This window comes from Cricetulus griseus, chromosome 9 (assembly GCF_003668045.3).
Source record: "Cricetulus griseus strain 17A/GY chromosome 9, alternate assembly CriGri-PICRH-1.0, whole genome shotgun sequence".
Lineage (NCBI taxonomy): Eukaryota > Metazoa > Chordata > Mammalia > Rodentia > Cricetidae > Cricetulus > Cricetulus griseus.
In genome coordinates, this window is record NC_048602.1 from 6,051,448 (window position 1) to 6,069,161 (window position 17,714).

The following is a 17,714-nucleotide window of genomic DNA, read 5'->3' on the forward strand; positions in this document are numbered from 1 at the left end:
TGCTAACATTTCCTCAGCTAGTGGTGCTGCCTCATTGAGTAATCTCTTTAGGAATTACTCTGATATACATTCAGAGGTTGAGTAATGAGATACTAAACTGGGTTGAGCCCCCAGCTTGTTGAGGATGCCTGGCTGGAGGACAGAAACACCCATGTTGCAGTGGGTGTCTACCTTCCTAATGCTGTGACCCTTTAATACAGTTCCTCGTGTGGTGGTAACACCCAACCACAAAATTATTTTCATTGCTACTTCATAACTGTAATTTTGCTACTGTTATTAGCTGTAATGTAAATTTTCTAGAGGTAGAGGTTTGTCAAAACCCATAGTTTGAGAAGCACTGATTCACTGTATGCTCTGCCCACCTGCATGTGACACAGTCCCCTCTGCCATGTTCCCCAGACACGTTAGTTGACTTGCAGCTTCAGGGTGTTTCCACTTGTGGTACCTCTGCAAAGAGCACAGTTTGTTTTATCTGGTAGCTTGCTCCTGCCTATTTTTCCTCCAGTGACATCTCCACATAGTCCTTCCCTGCCTGCTTGGTTTAAAATCCTAGCCTCTCCCTTGTTTTATCTTCCATAGCACTTCTGCCTGGTGTATTTTACTCTTTGTCTCTCTCTAGAATGTTTTCCCCATTTACCATTATGAGTTTCTGCTGGGCATGAAGATGGGCGTTATGGAGTGTTGACCCTGGCTTATCATGCCAAGTGCCTCTGCTATTTATTTCCTATTTTACTCCTTAAGAGGCCCCAACAGGGAGGACCAACTTCCCTAAAACATGCCAAGCATCTGTGTCCAGTCATCACCTGATCCTAATTTCCTTAAAGAAAGGATAACTGGGAACTACATGGATGTTTTCTTCTCAGAATTCTCTCCCGTGACTCTTAAAAAATTTCAAAGTAAATGAGGAAAACTTTTAAAGCCCACTCATAGTTACGTCTACATGCACAGTTCTGTTCAACTCCACCAAAGAACCCAAACCATAGGCCTTTACCCCTCCTCCCAGGGCAGTGGGATGAAGGGGTTGTGAAAGATGGTTGGATCTTCTTTCAAAGTCAGGCAGCCAAGTTAGGCAGTCAAAAGATGCAAGTAGAAAAGTAAGTGGAAGCTGTGGCCATGGGTTCTGGAATTTCCTAGAAACTGCCTCTTTTTCTGAGACAGGGTCTCCCTGTAGCTTTGGAGGCTGTCCTGTAACTCATTCTGTAGACCAGGCTGCCCTCAAACTCACAGAGATTCACCTGTTTCTGCCTCCCAAGTGCCACCACCTGGGAGAGTAACTGCCTCTTATTACCTCACCTGCAAAATGGGATAATTGGAGGTTGAACTGACTAAATATGAGTCACATGACAGTAGCAAGACCGGAAGAGTTCAGTGAGGAGTTCTTGTTTAGATTTCTAGATACATTGGCTTCGATCTGACCACCTTTTTCAGGCCCAACCCTTATGGGGGGAGGCACATTTTGTTGTAAATTACTGTCAATTATTTTGATTTAATGTTTATCATGACAAAATTTACTACTGACATATGTATTTATATACATGCACACTTAAAAAAAGAAGTTTCATGGAAAAAGAAAAAGTTGTAGGTTTCCTATATCATCTCTCTACCACCACTTATCATAGTGTCCTGATTATCAACACTTTCATTGAAAGTAATTCATTTCTTACATCAGAGAAACCTATATTGATTCTAGTTAACACTCAAGGTTTACGTTTTGAAAATGTATTCTTTGACAATTCATGTATGTGTATAACATGTTGATCTTAGAGACTCAACTGTCCTCTCCCATTCCCTCAGAGCCCCTCCAAACTTTCCCTTTCCACTTTCATGTCTTTCCCCCCCTTTATTTTTTGAGACAAGGACTCACTATGTAACCTGGAATTTGCTTGGTAGATCAGGCTGGCCTGGAACTCTCAAAAATCTACCTACCTCCGCCTTCCAAGTGCTGGGATGCCCAGCTCCCCTCACTTAATAACCCAGAGATTTAATTAATTCTACCCTCATAAATATAGGCGCAGGTCCATCCACTGGAGGATGGACAACCTACCTGCAGCCTGAGGAAAAGTGACAGTCCTCACCCAGTACACATCGTTTGCTAACAGCTCCTAAGTGAGGGCCGGAACTTCATGAACCTGTCTCTCGGGGTCACTTTGATGTACATAATAGAGATTGATGCAAAGGAGTAGATTTATCCACCATTATGTTGTCACAAGGAAGAAGTGCCCTAAAATTCTTCCATGTCCTCCTGCCCGTCAATCTCTTTCTCCCCCAATTATTGGAAAAAGGTGTCTATAGTGTCACCTTTTGCAAAATGTCATATTGGAATCACACAGAATGTAGTTTTTTCAGATTAGGCTTGTTTGACTCAATAATATGCATTTAGGTTTCCTCTATCTTCATGAGTTGACAGCAGCTCATGTTTTTTAGTGCTGAATAATAATAATAATTCCATTGTGTGTATATGCCACTTGCTCACCTACCTAATAAAGGACATCTGGATGGCTTTCAAGTAGTGACAACTATGAATAAAGGTATACCTGTGTGCCAGGATTTAAAAATATTCATGTTAGAGAATGTGGAAGTGTAGGAAGTTCCAAGAATCCATCTCTCCATTTAAAGATAAGCCATACTTACTGGAGAACTGGAGACAAGGTTCAGTGGCCATGCTGGGCAGTTCATAGCCACTTGTAGCACTAGTTCCAGGGGGAATTCCATGCTTCTGTTTTCCATGGGCACCTTCACTCACTTGCACGAACACACACACATAATTAAAAACAAATCTTAGCCTAGAACACACGAAATTGGGAGAGGATAGTAGTGGTAGAGAGAGGAGAGGAATTGGCAGAGGGAATAGGGATCAGATTTAAGCAAAATAAAAGTCTAAAAAAGAAATAGAAAAAAAAAAACTTCTTAAAAACTAAGGTTTTTTAGCCGGGCATTGGTGGCCCACGCCTTTAATCCCAGCATTCGAGAGGCAGAGGCAGGTGGATCTCTGTGAGTTCGAGACCAGCCTAGTCTACAAGAACTAGTTCCAGGACAGCCTCCAAAGCCACAGAGAAACCCTGTCACGAAAACAAAACAAAAAAAAAAAAAAAAAACACAAAAAACAAACAAACAAAAAAAACTAAGGTTTTTTAGACCATCATATATACAAAGGATATTTAGTCACTAAAAGTGAAGAAAAGATTAAGACACAAAAAAAGCAGGTTGGGGAATGGTTTAGTGGCTAAGAATACTTGCTGCACTCTGCTGTCCAAACCCACTGGCCCCATCAGGCTCCCCTTGGCCAACCATCCCCCACCATATCAGCAGCCCCTGTGTGTTCACCTGCACCAGTTGGAAGAATAGGTGAGTGACTGGTCCCCTAGCTAAACTGACCCCAATTTCCAGGTCCCAAACCCCAGAGCACCTCCTGTGTCCCACCTCCTGTGTCTCAGCCCCAGTAAGGCAGTTGGGGACTGCCCACCCCCTCTGGTGGCTCTCCGCTGATCAGGAGCAGTCCCCAGCAGCTGGCTAACAGGCGAGAGACCTTCAGGCAGGCTGGACCAACACCCCCAACACCCCCTGGACTGTGTAACCTCTACAACCTACTCCACCTCCCAAACTTCCTGACCCCATCATTCTCCCTTGGGTTCAACCATTCCCAGCCATATCATCAACACTCACACAACACTCACACTTCATTTGGAAGAAAAGCAGCTTCTACAGGTACAAGTAACACCTACCCCAGTTGGAAGAACAGCCTCCATTGACATAGGTACAAGCTCCACCACTAGGAAGGACAGACTACATAGGTACAAGTGAAGCCCATACAAGCCATAGGAACTGGAGGATAAATTTCACTTAGGCACCCAAATGTAAATGGAGTTCTCAATTGGTCTAGATAATAAAAAGCTGGAGTCAGATATAGAGGGAAATGCTGAGAGAGCAGAGAGAAGAAGCAAGCTACAGCACACTTCAGCTCCTTAGCGTCTCCATAGAAAAGAGAGTGATTTCCTGTTTCTCCCTGCTTATATCCTGTTCCTGCCCAGATAATTCACTTCCTGTCTGTCTGTACAAACCTCCAGACCTCTATGGTTAGCTAGTGGCAAGCTCCATTCTCTGACCCCCAGACAGGCTTTATTTATACAAACAAGTTATAACCACATCCAAAGCCCCACAAACTTCATCTGAGATGACTGTACTGGAACTGAAGACGAGCCAACCAGCACCCTTGGTGATTAAGGACAAAAGACAATAAAGGAAACAGATAATAAAGTAACAAAAGACCCATATAACAAAGACATCACAAGAATCAATACCTGTACCTATAGCTATCCCAAACCTAGATGGAAAAATAGCTGTGGATGGAAAAATACATGCAGCAATATAAAGACTCATATGACACCTCCAGAACCTAGCAGTCCTACAACAGCAAGACCTGAACATTCCAGCACAGATGAAACAGAAGAAAATGACCTTAAAAACCTTCATAACTTAATAAAGATGATAGAAGTCCTGAAAGATAAAATAAAAAAACTCCCTTAAAGAAATGGAGGAAAAGACAGACAAAAATTGGGAAAAAAATCAATAAATCCTTTAAAGAAAGCCAAGATAAAAATCAAACAGGTGAAGAAAACAGCTCAAGACTCGAAAAACTGAAATGGAGGCAATAAAGAAACACAAACGGAGGGAATTCTGAAAATGGAAAATCTGGGTAAGCTAACAGGAACTTACAGATGCAAGCATCACCAACAGAATACAGAGATGGAAGAAAGAATCCTGAGCGTTGAAGATACAATAGAGAAAATAGATTCATTCATCAAAGAAAATGTTAAATCGAAAAAATTCTTAACACAAGGGCTAGAGAGATGGCTCAGAGGTTAAGAGCATTGACTACTCTTCCAGAGGTCCTGAGTTCAATTCCCAGCAACCACATGGTGGCTCACAACCATCCCTTATGAGATCTGGTGCCCTCTTATGGTGTTCAGGAATATATGCAGGCAAAACACTGTATACATAATAAATAAATCTTTAAAAAAAAGAAAACAAATTCTTAACACAAAACATCCAGGAAAACTGGGACACCATTAAAAGACTGAAACTAAGAATAATAGGGATAGGAGGAGGAGAATTCCAGCTCAAAGGCGCAGAAAATATATTCAAAATAATCATAGAAGAAACCTTTCCTAACCTAAAGAAGGACATGCCTATGAAAGGTCTAAGAAGCTTATAGAGAGACACCTGGAGGCAGACCAAACCATCCAGCATCTGCCACAATTGGATCTTGGACCCACATCCACTAGGAGAGGTGAGAGCCAGGCCTTCTCCTGCCCACCTCCCCCCTATTGTTGTCCCCTAATCCATGGCTGGAAGTCCCATTCCACCCACCAAATCCCCCAGAGAGACCTGGGGGCAGACCAAACCATCCAGCATCTGCCACCATTGGAGTCTTGAATCCCCAACCACTGGGAGAGGAGGAGAGCCAAGATCAGCATCCACCAGCAGAGGGAGAGTCCCCACCTGCACCCATTGAAGAAGAGATGGGAAGACAACAGTATAAGAACAAATTCAACAACATACGAACTAATATGGCACTGCAAGAGTCTAGGGATTCTACAACAGTAAGACCTGAACATCCCAATGCAGATGAAGTAGAAAAGAATGACCTTAAAACAACTGTATGAAGATGATACAAGCCCTCAAAGAGGAAATGAGAAAATCCCTTAAGATATGGAAGAAAAAACAAACAAAAAATGGAAGAAATGGAGGAAAAGACAAACCAAAAACGCAAGAAATATAAACAAATTTCTTAAAGAAAGCAAGGAAATCCAAGAAAAAACACTCAAACAGGTGAAGGAAACAATCCAAACACTCCAAGACGTGAAAAACTGAAATAGAGACAATAAAGAAAACACAAACTGAAAGAATGCTGGAAATAGAAAACTTGGATAAATGGTCAGGAACTATTGATGAAAGCATAACCAACATAATACAAGAGATGGAAGAAACTCAGGTCTTGAAGACACACTAGAGGAAATAGATCCATCGACCAATGAAAATCTTAGGTCCAACAAATCCTTAACACAAAATATCCAGGAAATACGGAACACCATGAAAAGACCAAACCTAAGAATAATAGGTATAGAAGAAGGCAAAGAAGCCCAGCTCAAAGGTGCAGAAAACATATTCAACAAAATCGTAGAAGAAAACTTTCCCAACCTAAAGAAGGGCATGTCAATGAAAATACAGAACACTTTAAGAACACCAAATAGACTGAAAAAAAAGTCAATTTGCCACATAATGATCAAAACCCCAAACATACAGAATAAAGAAAGAATTTTAAGAGCAGCTAAGGAAAAAGGTCAAGTAACATATAAAGGCAAACCTATCAGAATTACACCTAGTCAAGTGGAAACTCTGAAAGCCAGAAGGTCCTGGATACATATTCTACCAACTCTAAGAGACCACGAATGCCAGCCCAACTACTATACCCAGAAAACTTTAAATTAATATAGATAAAAAACCAAGATATTCCATGACAGAACCAGAGTTAAACAATACACATCCACTAATCCAGTCCTACAGAAAGTTCTGGGAAGAAAACTCCAACCCAAGGAAGTTAACTACAACCAGAAAAACATAGGCAACAGATAATCCCACTTTACCAACATCCAAAAGAAAAAAGGGGTGGAAATCCACACACAATACAACCACCAAAAACAAATGCAAAACAAACGAGAATGAATAATCAATGGTCATTAATATCCCTCAATGTTAATGGTCTTAACTCACCTATAAAAACATTCAGGCTAACAGAATCAATACAAAGACAGAATCCATCCTTCTGCTGCATACAAGAAACACACCTCAATTTCAAAGACAGATGGTACCTCAGAATTAAGGGTTGGGAAAAGATTTTCCAATCAAATGGACCCAAGAAACAAACAGGGAGGGGAGGTAGCAATCCTAATATCTAACAAATTAGACTTTAAACTAAAATCAATCAAAAGAGATGAAGGAGGTGATTTCATATTCATCACAGGAGAAATCCATCAAGATGAAGTCTCAATCCTGAACATCTATGCCCCAAATACAAAGGCACCCACATTCATAAAAGAAACATTACTAAAACTCAAATCATACATAAAACCTCACACACTTACAGTGGGAGACTTTAACACCCCACTCTCACCACTAGAAAGAGCCACCAGAGAGAAACTTAACAAAGAAACAAAGGATCTAATAGAAGTTATGATCCAATTGGGTTTAACAGACATCTATAGAACATTCCATCCAAACAAAAAAGAATATACCTTCTTCTCAGCGCAACATGGAACCTTCTCTAAAATTGAACACATACTTGGCAACATAGCAAACCTCAACAGGTCCAAAAAAAATTAAAATAACCCCCTGTATCTTATCAGACCACCATGCTTTAAAGTTAGAATTCAAGATCAACACAAATTGCAGAAAATCTACAAACTCATGGAAATTGAACAATGTGCAAATGCACCATTCCTGGGTCAAGGAAGAAATAAATAAAAAGGGCTGGAGAGATAGCTCAGAGGTTAAGAGCACTGACTGCTCTTCTAGCGGTCCTGAGTTCAATTCCCAGCAACTACATGTTGGCTCTCAACCATCCGTTATGAGAACTGGTGCCCTCTTCTGGTGTGCAGATATACATGGAAGCAGAATGTTGTATACATAATAAATAAATAAAATCTTTTTTAAAAGACATAAAAAAGAAATTAAAGACTTCGTAAAATTCAATGAGAATGAAGACACAACATATCCAAACTTATGGGACAATTTGAAAGCAGTACTAAGAGGAAAGTTTATAGCACTAAGTGCCCACATGAAGAAACTGGAGAATAGTCACACTAGAGAATTAACGGCACAACTTGAAAGCTCTAAAACAAAAAGATTTAAACTACAGAGTAGTAGATGTCAGGAAATAATCAAATTGAGGGCAGAAATCAATAAAGTAGAAACTAGGGAAACAATACAAAGAATCAATGTAACAAGAGTTACATTGTTAACTCTTGGCTTTGAGAAAATCAACAAGATAGACAAACCTTTATCCAAACTAACCAAAAGGCAGAGAGTGAATGTGCAAATTAACAAAATCAGAAATGAAAAGGGATACAGAACAACAGACACTGAGGAAATCCAGAGAATCATCTGGTCATACTTTGAAAACCTATACTCCTCAAAAATTGATAATCTAAAGGAAATGGACAATTTTCTGGATATATATCACTTAACAAAATAAAATCAAGAACAGACAAGCAATTTACATAGACCTATAACCCCTAATGAAATAGAAGCAGTCATCAAATTCTCCCAACCAAAAAAGCCCAGGGCCAGATGACTTCAGTGCAGAATTCTACCAGAAATTCAAATAACAGTTAATACCAATTCTCCTCAAAGTATTCTACACAATGGACACAAAAGGATCATTGCCAAACTCTTTTTACAAGGCTTCAAAACCTTGGTACCCAAAGACACACTAAGAAAGAGAACGACAGACCAATATCCCTCATGAACATGGATGCAATAAAATACTGGCAAGTCGAATCCAAGAACACATCAGAGAAATCATCCACCATGATCAAGTAGGCTTCATCCCAGGGATGCAGGGATGGTTCAACATTTGAAAATCCATCAATGTAATCCACCATATTAACAAACTGAAGAAGAAAAACCACATGATCATCTCACTAGATGCTGAAAAAGCTTTTGACAAAATCCAACACTCCTTCATGATAAAGATCTTGGAGAGATCAGGGATACAAGGAACATACCTAAACATAATAAAGGCAATATACAGCAAGCCAATAGCCAACATCAAACTAAATGGAGAGAAACTCAAAGCAATTCCACTAAAATCAGGAAGAAGACAAGGCTGTTCACTCTCTCCATACCTCTTCAATATTGTCCTTCAAGTTCTAGCTAGAGCAATAAGACAACAAAAGGAGATCAAGGGGATACAAACTGGAAAGGAAAATGTCAAACTTTCACTATTTGCAGATGAAGATAGTCTACATAAGTGACCTGAAAAACTGTACCAGGGAATTCCTACAGCTGATAAACACTTTCAGTAATGTGGTGGGATAAAAGATTAACTAAAAAAAAATCAGTAGCCCTCTTATACACAAATGATAGACCGGCTGACAAAGAAATCAGAGGAACAACACCCTTTACAATAGCCACAAATAACATAAAATATTTTGGGGGTAACTCTTACCAAATAAGTGAAAGACCTGTATGATAAGAATGTTAAGTCTTTAAAGAAAGAAATTGAAGAAGATATCAGAAAATGGAAAGATCTCCCAGGCTTATGGATAGGTTGGATTAACATAGTAAAAACGGCAATCCTACCAAAAGCAATCTACAAATTCAATGCAATCCCCATCCAAATCCCAACACAATTCTTCACAGACCTTGAAAGAACAATTCTCAACTTCACATGGAAAAACAAAAAAACTAGAATAGCTAAAACAATCCTGTACAACAAAGGAACTTCTGAAGGTATCACCATCCTTGATTTCAAGTTCTACTACAGAGCTATAGTAATAAAAAGAGTTTGGTGCTGGCATAAAAACATACATGTGGCTCAATGGGATCAAATCAAAGTCCCTACTTAAATCCATATACATATGAACACCTGACTTTTGACAAAGGATCCAAAATTATACAATGGAAAAAAGTAAACATCTTCAACAAATGGTGTTGTCATTATTGGACATTGACATGTAGAATGCAAATAGGTCCTTGTCTATCGCTGTGCACAAAACTCAACTGCAAGTGGATCAAATATCTTAAAATAAATCCAGTTACACTGAACCTCATAGAACGGAAAGTGTGAAGTAGCCTTGAAAACACTGGCACCAGGATACTGCTTCCTGAATATAACACCAATAGCACAGACACTGAGATGGACAATTAATAAATAGGACCCCCTGAAACTTAAAAGCTTTTTTAATGCGATTCCACCGACCGACCCAGGAACTAGGAGTGAGGAGACTACCAGGAGAGGCAAGACCATCCAGAGTTGTAGACACTGAATTCCTGGCCCACACACACCACTGGGTCACAAGAGGAGATAGAGAGACCCCACCTGCACCCACTAAAAGAAGATATGGGAAGAAGACAGAATAAAATTTCACTCAACAACAGAAAGACCAGAATCTAGGGACTCCACTCCAGCAAGATCTGAAAAGCCCAACACAGAGCATGAAGATGAGATGGACCTTAAAATTTATCTCAGCAAGATGATAGAGACCTTTAAAGAGGAAACAAGAAAATCCCTTAAAGAAATAGAAGAAAAAGCAATCAAAAATTACACGAAATGGAGGAAAAGACAAACCAAAAAAAAAATCAAGAAAAAAACAAATCTCTTAAAGAATCTAAAGAAACCCAAGAAAAAACATCCAAACAAATGAAGGAAGTTCTTGAAACAGTTCAAAGCATGAAAGCTGAAATAAACACAATAAAGAAAACACAGAATGAGGCGATGCTGGAAATGGAAAAGCTGGATAAATGATCAGGAACTAAAGATGTGAGTATAACCAATAGAATTCAAGAGATGGAAGAGAGAATCTCAGCTATTGAAGACTCGCTAGAAGATTATAGTCATCAACCAAAGAAAACCTCAAGTCCAACAAATCCCTAACACAAAATATCCAGGAAATATGGGACACCGTAAAAAGACCAAACCTAAGAATAATAGGTGTAGAAGAAGGTGAAGAAACACTGCTCAAAGGTACAGAAAACATATTCAACAAAATCATAGAAGAAAACTTCCCCAACCTACAGAAGGATATGCCTATGAAAGTACAAGAAGCTTACAGGACACCAAACAGACTGGACCACAAAATAATTCCCACCGACACATAAAAATCAAAACACCAAATCTACAGAATAAAGAGAAAATATTAAGAGCAGCAAAGGAAAAAGGCCAAGTAACATATAAAGGCAAACCAATCAGAATCACACCCGACTTCTCAATGGAAACTCTGAAAGCCAGAAGGTCTTGGATAGATACCCTACAAGCACTAAGGGAGCATGGATGTCAACCCAGACTACTGTACCCAGCAAAACTTTCAATCACTATAGATGGAGAAAACAAGATATTCCATGACAAAAACAGATTTTAACAATACATATCCACAAATCCAGCACTACAGAAGGTTCTGGAAAGAAAACTCCAACCCAACAAACATAACTACACTCACAAAAACACTGGCAATAGATAATCTAATTTTATAAAACACAAAAAGAAACAGGAGGGTGAAATCCATACGAAATGACACCACCAACAATAAATCCAAAACAAAGAGGAACCAATGAACAATGGACATTAATATCCCTAAATGTCAATGGTCTTAACTTACCCATAAAAAGATATAGGCTAACAGAATGGATACGAAGACAGAATCCATCCTTCTGCTCTTTACAAGAAACACACCTCAATTTCAAAGACAGGCGATACCTCAGAGTAAAAGGATGGGAAAAAAATTTTCCAATCAAATGGGCTCAAGAAACAAGCTGGTGTAGCAATCCTAATATCTAACAAATTAGATTTTAAACTAAAATCAATCAAAAGAGATGAAGAAGGGCCTTTCATACTCATCACAGGAAAAGTCCATCAAGATGAAGTCTCAATTCTGAACATCTATGCCCCAAATATGAAGGCTCCCACATTCGTAAAAGATACATTACTAAAGCTCAAACCACACATAAAACCACACACACTTATAGTAGGAGACTTCAACACCCCCCTTACGCCACTAGACAGGACCACCAGACAGAAACTTAACAAAGAAACAAAGGATCTGAAAGAAGTTATGACCCAAATGGGTTTAACAGATATCTATAGAACATTCCATCCAAACACAAAAGAATATACATTCTTCTCAGCGCCACATGGAACCTTCTAAAAATTGACCACATAGTTGGCAGCAAAGCAAACCTCCACAGTTACAAAAGAATTGAAATAACCCCCTGTATCTTATCAGACCACCATGCATTAAAGCTAGAATTCAACAGCAATACAAAATGCAGAAAACCTACATTCGCGTGGAAAATGAATAACACCCAATTGCACCATTCCTGAGTTGAGGAAGAAATAAAAAAAGAAATTAAAGACTTCCTAGAATTTAATGAGAATGCAGACACAACATACCCAAACTTATGGGACACCCTGAAAGCAGTGCTAAGAGGGAAGTTCATAGCACAAAGTGCCCACATGAAGAAACTGGAGGAAAGTCACATTAGAGAATTGACAGAACAACTGAAAGCTTTAGAGCAAAAAGAAGCAATCACACCAAGGAGGAGTAGACGCCAGGAAATAATCAACCTGTGGGCCGAAATCAACAAAGTAGAAACTAGGAAAACAGTACAAAGTATCAATGAAACAAAGAGTTGGTTCTTCGAGAAGATCAACAAGATAGACAAACCTCTAGCCAAACTAACCAAAAGGCAGAGAGAGAGCATGCTAATTAACAAAATCAGAAACCCGAAAAGGGGGATATAACAACAGACACTGAGGAAATCCAGAGAATCTTCAGGTCATACTTTGAAAACCTATACTCCACAAAATTGGAAAATCTAAAGGAAATGGACAGCTTTCTGGATAAATATCACTTACCAAATTAAATCAAGATCAGATAAACAGTTTAAATCAACCTATAACCCCTAATGAAATAGAAGCAATAATCAAAAGCCTCCCAACCAAGAAAAGCCCAGGGCCAGATGGCTTCACTGCAGAATTCTACCAGAAATTCAAACAAGAGCTCATTACAGTACTCCTCAAACTGTTCCGCACAATAGAAGCAGATGGGATATTGTCAAACTCTTTCTACGAGGCTACAATCACTTTGATACTCAAGCCACACAAAGATAGGACTAAGAAAGAGAACTACAGACCGATATCCCTCATGAACATCGATGCTAAAATACTCAATAAAATATTGGCGAACCGAATCCAAGAACATATCAGAAAAATCACCACAATCAAGTAGGCTTCATCCCAGGGATGCAAGGATGGTTCAACATACGAAAATCCATCAATGTAATCCAGCATATAAACAAACTGAAAAGGAAAAACCACATGATCATCTCATGCTGTAAAAGCCTTTGACAAAATCCAACATCCCTTCATGATAAAGATCTTAGAGAGAACAGGAATAACAGGAACATATCTAAAGATGATAAACGCGATATACACCAAACCAATAGCCAACATCAAACTAAATGGAGAGAAACTCAAAGCGTTTCCTCTAAAATCAGGAACAAGACAAGGCTGTCCACTCTCTCCATATCTCTGGCTAGAGCAATAAGACAAGAAAAGGGGATCAAAGGGATACAAATTGGAAAGGATGAAGTCAAACTTTCACTATTTGCAGACGACATGATAGTCTACATAAGTGACCCGAAAAACTCTACCAGGGAACTCCTACAGCTGATAAACACCTTCAGCAAAGTGGCAGGATATAAGATTAACTCAAAAAAATCAATAGCCCTACTGTGTAGGGAGCCGTCCCTGCATTCTCCATTACAATGATGGTGCCTGCAGGCACTGAATGTAAATTATTTCGCAGGCGCTGGGTAATTTCCATTTCTTTGATCTCTGCCTATCCCGTGGCTCATTTGACCTGAGGAGCTGAAGCCATTCATAGGGTGACACGTCCCAGGCAGCCTCTGCCAGCCTTTATTAAGGGACGGGATTCTTGGCTCGGGGTCTCCGCTCTGGTAAGCTTATGATCTCCTCTCAAGATGCATTAAAGCTTTCCTGCAGAAGGATCCGAGTGTCCTGTGTGATTCTTGCTGGCGAGAATATAGCGCGGGACATCTGGTGCCGAAACCCGGGAACTTATTAACATCTCCGGCACTGCGGAGACCCCTCTAACGGGGCGGATTCAGAACTGCAGGGTGGTAAATTCGGAGAGGTATGTCTTTTCTGGACTTTGGCTTGGGAATGTTGCTATTTTGGGAGGTTAGTGTAGAGGCTTCTGTGCTTTTACTAGGAGCCATTTTGACCTTTCTCACTGTTGTAGCAATCTTAAAGAAGTCCAGAATTACATGTCAGAAACCGAATGTAGTGAGAGATGGGGCGTGCCCAACAATAAAATATAAGGAAAAAGGACCTCCCGGGATGTCTAGTGACAAGGGAGTGAGTAATTTGTTAAGAGAAACAGCAACAAATAAGAAAAAAGGACCTCCCGGGATGTCTAATGACAAGGGAGTGAATAATTTGTTAGATGACTCTGTAAATAAATTTAAAGCCTTAAATCTTGATAGCTCTGATGACTCTGAAAGCTCAAGAGATAAAGTTTTAGAGGAAACAGCTCAGCTAGGTGAAAAAGAAACAAAAAAGGAGGGAGAGAAAATAGGGGATAACCGGTCACACCCCGGTAAATTTAAGAGACCTGTTAATCCAGCGGGTGTACTTCCATCAACACCCCCATTATTTGGTACCAACTCCTTTTTACCATTAGAGGAGCGGAGAAAATTACAGATGGCTTTCCCAGTCTTTGATAGGGGAAAAGGCCTTACATGTTATTCAACACTTCTTGGAGGCCTGGAATGCCTGTGGCTTTAAAGCCTCATAAACATTGACGCTCAGGGCCATACTGAGGCCAAGCGCCAAACCTCAGAACCTAAAAGGCCAAAGGAAATGGTAAAATGGAAAGATATCTTAACTGGTCTTTGGAGAGGCCCAGATCCTATTCTCATAAGATCCAGGGGAGCTATTGTGTTTTTCCACAGGATGAAGAAAATCCCCTGTGGATCCCGAAAAGACTCACCCGAAGAGCCCCTTCGGACCTTCAAAAGTTGAAACTCCACCCTCTCCCCGGGAGTTGAGAGCCGCTATTATTATCCAGATTAACTCCTGTCCTTGACGGAGAGATTGTCATCGCTTAAGGGGTGGGGGTGGGATTGTTTGGTGCAGCCGTTTGCTGCGGATTGGTGTTACTTCTCTGGCTGGTCTATAAGCTCAAGGCTCAAACTAAAGAGAGACAAGATGGTTATCGCCCAAGCGCTTGTAAGCAATAGGCCGCCAGCCAGACAGCTCTTGCACACCCGGAGCCTAGGCTCATTGCACAGGGTAGAGTGTCTGGTTTGAGCAGCCCATGAGGGATGTTGAGCAAGGCATCGCACAGAGAAGTTGCCCAGTATGCAGGCTTCTCTGGGAGGCATGTTGTCCTGCATAAGGGTTGCCTGCCTAGTCTCCCTTTCCCAGAAAAACGGCAGAGGACAGGTAGAGAGCGCTTCGGGTCAAGCTAACAGCCTGACGGCGACTCTTGTACACAGTCTTAATATTTGATTGGGAAGGTACAACTTCTGCCTCTATCCCTCAACATATGGGTGACCTATTTGCTTGTAAAAATATAAAGCCTTATCATTAATTAATAAAAAAAGGGGGATCTGTAGGGAGCCGTCCCTGCATTCTCCATTACAATGATGGTGCCTGCAGGCACTGAATGTAAATTATTTCGCAGGCGCTGGGTAATTTCCATTTCTTTGATCTCTGCCTATCCCGTGGCTCATTTGGCCTGAGGAGCTGAAGCCATTCATAGGGTGACACGTCCCAGGCGGCCTCTGCCAGCCTTTATTAAGGGACGGGATTCTTGGCTCGGGGTCTCCGCTCTGGTAAGCTTATGATCTCCTCTCAAGATGCATTAAAGCTTTCCTGCAGAAGGATCCGAGTGTCCTGTGTGATTCTTGCCGGTGAGAACATAGCGCGGGACACTACTGTATACAGATGATAAACCCAATGAGAAAGAAATCATGGAAACATCACATTTCACAATATCCACAAGCAACATAAAATATCTTGGGGTAACACTAACCAAAAAAGTGAAAGACGGGTACAATAAGAACTTTGAGACTTTAAAGAAAGAAATTAAAGAAGATACCAGAAAATGGAAAGATCTCCCATGCTCTTGGATAGGTAGAATTAACATAGTAAAAATGGCAATCTTGCCAAAAGCAATCTACAGATTCAATGCAATCCCCATCAAAATCCCAACACAGTTTTTCACAGACATTGAAAGAACAATACTCAACTTTATATGGAAAAATAAAAAACCCAGGATAGCCAAAACAACTCTTTACAATAAAGGATCTTCTGGAGGCATCACCATCCCCGAATTCAAGCTCTACTATAGAGCCATGGTTCTGAAAACAGCTTGGTATTGGCACAAAAATAGACAGATAGACCAATGGAATTGAATTGAAAACCCTGATATTGACCCACACACCTACGAATACCTCAATTTTGACAAAGGTGCTAAATCTATACAATGGAAAAAAGATAGCATCTTCAACAAATGGTGCTGGTACAATTGGATTCAGACATGCAGAAGATTGCAGATAGAGCTATACCTGTCACCATGCACAAAACTTAAGTGCAAATGGATCAAAGATCTCAGCATAAATCCAGCCACACTGAATCTTCTAGAAGAGAAAGTGGGAATAACCCTTGAACAAATTGGCACAGGAGACTGCTTTCTGAACATTATGCCAGTAGCATAGACATTGAAGTCTGCAATCAATAAATGGGACCTCCTGAAACTGAGAAGCTTCTGCAAAGGAAAGGAAACAGTCAGTAGGACAAACCGACCACCCACAGAATGGGAAAAGATCTTCACCGATCCCACATCTGACAAAGGACTGATTTCCAAAATATATAAGGAGCTCAAGAAGCTAGCCACCAAAACACCAAACAATGAAATTAAAAAGTGGGGTGCAGAACTAAATAGAGAATTCTCAACAGAGGAATCTGAAATGGCTGAAAGACACTTAAGAAAGTGTTCAAAATCATTGGCCATCAGAGAAATGCAACTCAAAACAACTCTGAGATATCACCTCACACCTGTCCGAATGGCTAAAATAAAAATACCAATGACAATCTATGCTGGAGAGGATGTGGAGAAAAAGGAACACTGCTCCATTGCTGGTGGGAGTGCGAACTTGTAAGACCACTCTGAAAATCAGTATGGCAGTTGCTCAGAAAAATGGGAATCAGTCTACCTCAAGATCCAGCTATTCCTCTCTTGGGTATATACCCAAATAGTGCATGTTCATACAACAAGGACATATGTTCAACCATGTTCATAGCAGCATTGTTTGTAATAGCCAGAACCTGGAAGCAACCTAGATGCCCCTCAACTGAAGAATGGAAAGAGAAAATGTGGTACGTTTATACAATGGAGTACTACTCAGCAGAAAAAAGCAACGGAATCTTGAAATTCGCAGGCAAATGGATAGAACTAGAAGAAACCATCCTGAGTGAGGTAACCCAGTCACAAAAAGACAAACATGGTATGTACTCACTCATATATGGATTTTAGACATAGAGCAAAGGATTACCAGCCTATAATCCTCTTCACCAAAGAAACTAGGAAACATGAAGGACTCTAAGGGATAAATGGTCCCCAGGAATGGGAAGTGGCATGAACTCCTGAACTAATTGGGAGCATGAGGGTAGGGGGGGAGGGAGCTGCCACAATAAGAGCACAAGAAGAGTAGAGGAGAGGAAATGGAGGAGCAGAGATATTGAGTAGGGGGAAGAATAGAGGAGAGAGAGCAGGATGAGAGATACCATATCAGAGGGAGCCACTATAGGTCCGAGAAGAGATCTGGAACCAGGAAGATCTCCAGAGACCTACAAGGATGACAGGATCTGACAATCCAGGCAATGATGGAGAGGGTAACCTAAAAGCCTT